Genomic DNA, 6169 nt, shown 5'->3' with positions numbered 1-6169 from the left:
TACGTTAACTCCCAAGTTTTCCCTGGGTTTCCAAAGAACCTGAAAAAAGAAGAATAGGAATGATTCCAAATGACAGTTTATTGAAAAGGTTTTGGAAGTAGCATTTCTGCTTCAGTTCCATTGTCCAGGATCCAGCTGTGATGAAGTTAGATAAATACAGTCTGTGTGGAGATGGAGATACAACCCATTTCCACATAATATACAATTAATCTCTCTCATTCTTATTTCTGCTTGTGTTGAATTACTTTCCTTATAAAGACTGATTATTATTTGGCCTCATCTGTATACTACAAGTTCTAAAGAACGATTTACTCTTGTCATCTTTTTATGTCCACCTGTCTTCAGTTTGTTTGTGTTTCCACGGATTATATGTAGATTGCTCCATACTATTTAGGCATCCAAAAACATGACTATCTCCTTGGTTAAGCTCTATAGATTTTCTAAACTGAGATCATAACCATTACCCATCCCCATCACTTTCTCTGCCCTTATCCAATTTAACAGGTAACCACAGAATTCTTCATTAAATGAATTTTATCATTTGTTTGCACACTAATTTTCTTCTACTGCTTGTCTCTTTCATTATAATGCACGCACTAGGAGCATATAATTTGTTGGTCTTCTGATTTGTGAATATCCCTGGATCTTAGAGTAGTACACTTTTTGGTACTCCCTACTTTAATTAATCAATTAGCCAGGATTTTCGTTCTTGTAGGTAAAGCTTAATGGGATAACCAAGATATAAGTTGCTTTTTTAAAGAAGTTTCATAGATATGATTCACTTTTTTGAAAATATTAAAGGTAAAGACATAAAAACTAGAATGATAAAATATTTTCTATACAGCGCTTTTCACAAGATAAAGTATACTACATTTTTGATTTTTCAAAAATTATTGATTTGTGATACATAACAATATACCACAGAATCACATTGCTGAAAGTCTGTGATATCACTAGCCCTCTCCATTTATGTGCATCCATATTTTGAGCACATTGACAAATAGAGATTAAAAATTATCTCTGAAGAAAATCCCTTAAACAACTTTTAGAAACAGGTGATAGTAATGATCTACACATTCCAATACGACATATTTTTAAAACTCCATCATATTTACATTCATATTATTCTCCTGAATCATAGAAATAGAAGATGAAAAACATATCTGAAAAAATAGTTTTTCTCATCCTCTTTGCCTTGTTGTATTATATGTTTTAAACTTATAAAATTGTTCTTCTGGTGTTACATTATTGGACTGGGAAATTCCTCCAGTATTTACTGCCTCTTTTTTAGCAATATCTTTGGTATCCAGAAAAACAAATTATTTACAAGTAGTGTGGAAAGAAGAGGCATGGGTTTAATTTCTGGGCTACACCTTACTACCTGAGTGAACTTGTACAAATGATACCCTTTATATCTCTTGGACACTGTTTTTCCTCCTTAGTACTCAGCTTAGTGATTTGTTGGGCGGACTGGATAAAATAGTATAAGAAAAGTATGCTATCACTCACCAGGTCCTCATTAAAAAGCTACAACCTCCTGATTTTTCCCTTACATCATTGACAATAGTCATGCAGATCCCAATCATACAATAGACACCTCTTTTCATTTTCCTTAATTTAGTTCTGAACTCCCTCTTAATATTATTTTTCTTTTGTGTATTTTTGAAATGCACTATGGTATTTTTTTTTTAAAGATTTTATTTATTTATTTGACAGACAGAGATCACAAGTAGGCAGAGAGGCAGGCAGAAAGAGAGAGAGGAGGAGGAAGCAGGCTCCCAGCTAAGCAGAGACCCTGATGCGGGGCTCGATCCCAAGACCTTGGGATCATGACCTGAGCCGAAGGCAGAGGCTTTAACCCACTGAGCCACCCAGGCACCCTTGCATTGGGGTATTTTTAATGTGATGCAAATATGCAAAATGGAATAGTAGTTATAAGAAGATATTTTCTTTTGTGTTCCCAAACTGCAAAGTCCTTAACACATCAATATTTTTAAAAAATACTTTTGTATTTTCAATTTAGATGTCCATTTAAATAATGCAAGTGAGGCTTGTCACAAGGCCTACTTTTAAAATCTACTATTCTTTAGAGAAAAAAAAAAAGAGATAAGGCTTTAATTTGCTTCCTACAGGGAAGATTAAATTGGTTCGCCTTATTTCTTATTTCATTATTAACATCTTTTCTCCAAAAGAAACATTACTTTTAATACAAATCCTAAGATGTGAGAAATACTTGGTTGGGTTTATACTGATCTTCCTAAAGAATTCATAATTATAGCTCTTTCCTTAAGATTTTAATTATTTTTATAGAACTGGTGTAATATTACTCTTTGCCAAAATTTTGAATTCCAGAAAAGATTCTGGTAAATATCTCTTTTTGAGATTAACATTGATATTTTCCCTTCACAGGCATGTGCACCTCACCTAATAGCTTCATGCATGCAGCAATAAATTGTAAGACAGTGAAGATGACATCAAGTCTTGAGTGTGTTGCACTTATACATACACAGAAAGAGGCAGAGAAGGAAATGTGCTAGATGCTATGTTTTGAATTGTGATACGCATACCAGGAAATTTAACCAATGCTTTAGTACCTGGGTATCTAAAGCTAAAGGGACCATAAATGTATAAATTGATTTATCTTTATTTTTATTAACTTATTTGACTCACATGCATTAATTGACTCTTAACATTGATGAGAATGAATCAACCAGCATACTACTATGAAAAGACAGATAATCTAATTTGAGTAATCTCATTAATTTCTAAAAGTGCTTTAACAACCAATTACTCATTTTCACAATTATTTCAGCATGGAGCACAAAACATCTGGGGAAAGAACAATGTCTAAGACCTCTGAAAAGGTGGCATTAATATAGAGACAAGTACATAGTCACAAGTAATTATGATATAAACTGTAAAATAAATACCATAAAAGGTTAAAAATAATGCTTTATAGGTTTAGAAGACTAAGCAATTTTGTGTTGTGATTAGATAGAAATGAATCTATGGAGTCAAATGGCAGACCCTGGGAGGCATGTAAGACTTGATTGTCGGGATGCTTGAGTGGCTCAATCAGTTAAGTGTTTGCTTCTGTCTCAGGTCATGATCCCAGAAACCTGGCATTGAACTTGCTTCTGGCTCCCTTTTCAGCGGGGAGCCTGCTTCTCCCTCTTCTCTTCTCCTGGCTTGTGTTCCCTCTCTCTCTGTCAAATAAATATATAAAATCTTAAAAGAAAAAAAAAAAAGATTTGCTTGTCAAAGATGTAGAGGAAAAGAACAGTAAGTTTAAGAAATCTACTTTAAATACAACACATTCCTGAAACTCTATCTGAAAGCCCAATGTATAAAAGTTGAAAAATGACTTCTATATTTTAAAAAATGAACTTGTTAGTAGAATCCTAATATACATATAATGTATATAGCATATATATGTTTAGAGTACTTACCATACTATTTTAAGAAAATAATTCCCTCTTTGAAATTATTACAATGGCTTGGCCAAGCTTAAGCAACAAGGGCAGGAGTAAGAGTGCATCCTCACTGGTTGGTCTCATAGGAAGCTTCTGATAATCACTCCAGGAAAAGGACAATCTCTCCCAATAGGATACCCATATTGCTTGGACATCCTGAGGATCCTTCTTCAGTGAGGCTGCTTCTCTTTCCCTCTTCCCTCGCTGCCTCTAGAAATGTAATATGCTTCCCGGAATGTAGTCAGTGTTCATCCTGGTACTCCTAGAATATGGGAGAAGGACAGAAGATCATGGAATATGTCCAGGGTAAAGAAGAGAAAAAAGAGAAAGGGAAAGGAGAGTATGGGAATTTAGATCATTTCTGAATCTGATTCTGTCTTTGTCATTACTTTAAGACAAAATTCTCTTCCCTTCAATATTCAATAATTGCAAGTAAATTTATGAGTATGTATATGCATGTGCTTGTTGTAGTGTTGCTTCTTTATGTGTGTTAGGACAAAGGTAACAAGCTGGATAGATTTTGGGAGAATCTGGCTTGTAGATAAGTCTGGATTGGCAAGAAAAAAAATAGATAGATAGATAGAAAAAGATAGATAGATAGATAGATAGATATGAATGGACAGATGGATAGATACAGAGATGAGAGAGATACTGAGGCACAGAAATATTAACTGAGGTGAAGCACATACTCTCCAATGTGCCTTTGTTGCCAACATTCCCTGTTACATTACACTGCTCTACTGAACCCCATTATGTTATTCTCCTTACCCTTGCAAATACTTATGTTTGACACTATTGATCTAAACAGTGTGATATTCCTAAGTTTTAGATCAATTCAACTAGCTTGCCGATCTGAATTTCTTTTTTTTTTTTTTTTTTTTAAATATGGAACGCTTCACGAATTTGCGTGTCATCCTTGCGCAGGGGCCATGCTAATCTTCTCTGTATCGTTCCAATTTTAGTATATGTGCTGCCGAAGCGAGCACCCGATCTGAATTTCTGAACAACTATGTGCTACTCCTTAAGGCATAATCATAATAGTTTGGTTTTAATTTCCTTTAGTAAAGGAAATCTCATAGAGAATGCTAATATATAAGCTACATAAATATGTTCCTGTCTATTCAGGATGTTGGAGTAAGGGTGTGAGCAAGAGGAAACTCTTCATTTTATTGTGCTCTTGGAAATATTTTGAAGATTCATTTTAAAAGGTTCTGTAGAATTTTTAAAAAGTAACACACTCTGGCCAACTAGAAGTGACCAACATGTCATCTCTTTTAAACAACTCAAGATCATTGTTGGTCAGCTGACTTACAAAAAGACTGGTTTTAACTTGAGAAATATCTAAACACCTTTTCACTTTTAATGTGAAAAATGTGGGAATCGTACAGAATACAGGGAGGTGGAGAACTACTAACCAACCAATTTAAAGTATTACTTTTGAAAAGGGCATTGTAGGACATCAAGCTGGAAGAATGAGTGGGATCAGGTTCAGAGGGGCGTTGAATACCAAGTAAGACGTCTTACAGAAACTAGCAGAACAGTGCAGAAACTAGCCCTGATTCAATGCTTTCTATATGACAGCACTTCCTTTCCTCTTCTCTAAGCCTCAAGAAAAATATGACAATGTGTTGTTATTATCCTATTTTGCAATTAAGAGATTAGATGTAAAAACCCACAGAAATTAAGCAACTCACCTAGAGATGCACAATCAGCAATTGGATGAAGCAAGATTTGTCCTCAAATGTATTTGCCTTCAAATCCTGGTATTCTTCCTTCCTTGGTGAAACTATGACTCAATTATTGCCACTTCACCAACCCCTTGTAGATCAGTGCTTATGCATATGCATGACCTCAGATTTAATTGATCCATACATTTCCTCCTCCTTGTTTCTTTGCCTGATACCAATAAGGGATCCAGAATCTTCAACTTCAATTAGATAATATATTTCATTTATACTGAGTAATCTTAAATCATGAACTTCAGATTCATACCCATCATCTCTGTATGTTGGATTCCCTCTACATTTAAAGTTACTTTATTGCTTCCATTTTTTTCTACTATTCATTAGTGTACCGCATATTTAAAGTTAATAGAATCAGTATTGATTGTACTTGTGGGGTTTAGGGCTGCTCCTAAAAAAATATGAATCAATATCTTCTGCTCCATTTTCTAGTCCAGTGTGATTTGGCTATATGCACTTTAGTATAAACAGCCACAGGCTGGTTATAAATCATTCTACCTATCTTCCTACTGACAGTCTGCAACCAGGTTGGTAGATTTCCCCAAGGGAAAAGAAAGCAGGGCAACTCTAGGTCAAGATATGCATTCCAACTGCAAGTACTTACAGCTGGAATGTGCCTGCCTTTTAAGGAACAGAAGGCAATGTCCACAGAGAGCTGTTTTAAAAGATGCAATTCAATTTTAAATGTATCCATGCATTTCTGTTTAGGGACTTTAAATTAAATTATCATTTAAAGTTAACATATATATCTTATTAATGGCATTGAGATCATCAGCATTTGAGTGTTTACAGATCGGGCCAAGAATGTTTAAGCAAAGAAACAGTGTATATAATTTGCAATAGTGTGCAAATATGATTATACATGCCTATCACATCTCACTTGCTAAGACCATATATTTTATCAATCTTCCATAAAAGCAAAACATGGTGATGATTAGAAATGTATTCTTTAAA

General features: G+C 34.4%; 1 non-coding gene across 1 annotated transcript; it reads right to left on the bottom strand.

The window, feature by feature from the left end:
• Nucleotides 1-4352: 4352 nt before the first annotated feature.
• LOC116594561 lies at nucleotides 4353-4459 on the bottom strand. The gene has a single exon (XR_004287277.1). It is a non-coding gene; the product is annotated as a U6 spliceosomal RNA (small nuclear RNA).
• Nucleotides 4460-6169: the final 1710 nt, after the last annotated feature.

This window comes from Mustela erminea, chromosome 6 (assembly GCF_009829155.1).
Source record: "Mustela erminea isolate mMusErm1 chromosome 6, mMusErm1.Pri, whole genome shotgun sequence".
Lineage (NCBI taxonomy): Eukaryota > Metazoa > Chordata > Mammalia > Carnivora > Mustelidae > Mustela > Mustela erminea.
This window is presented reverse-complemented; position numbering and strand designations above follow the sequence as displayed.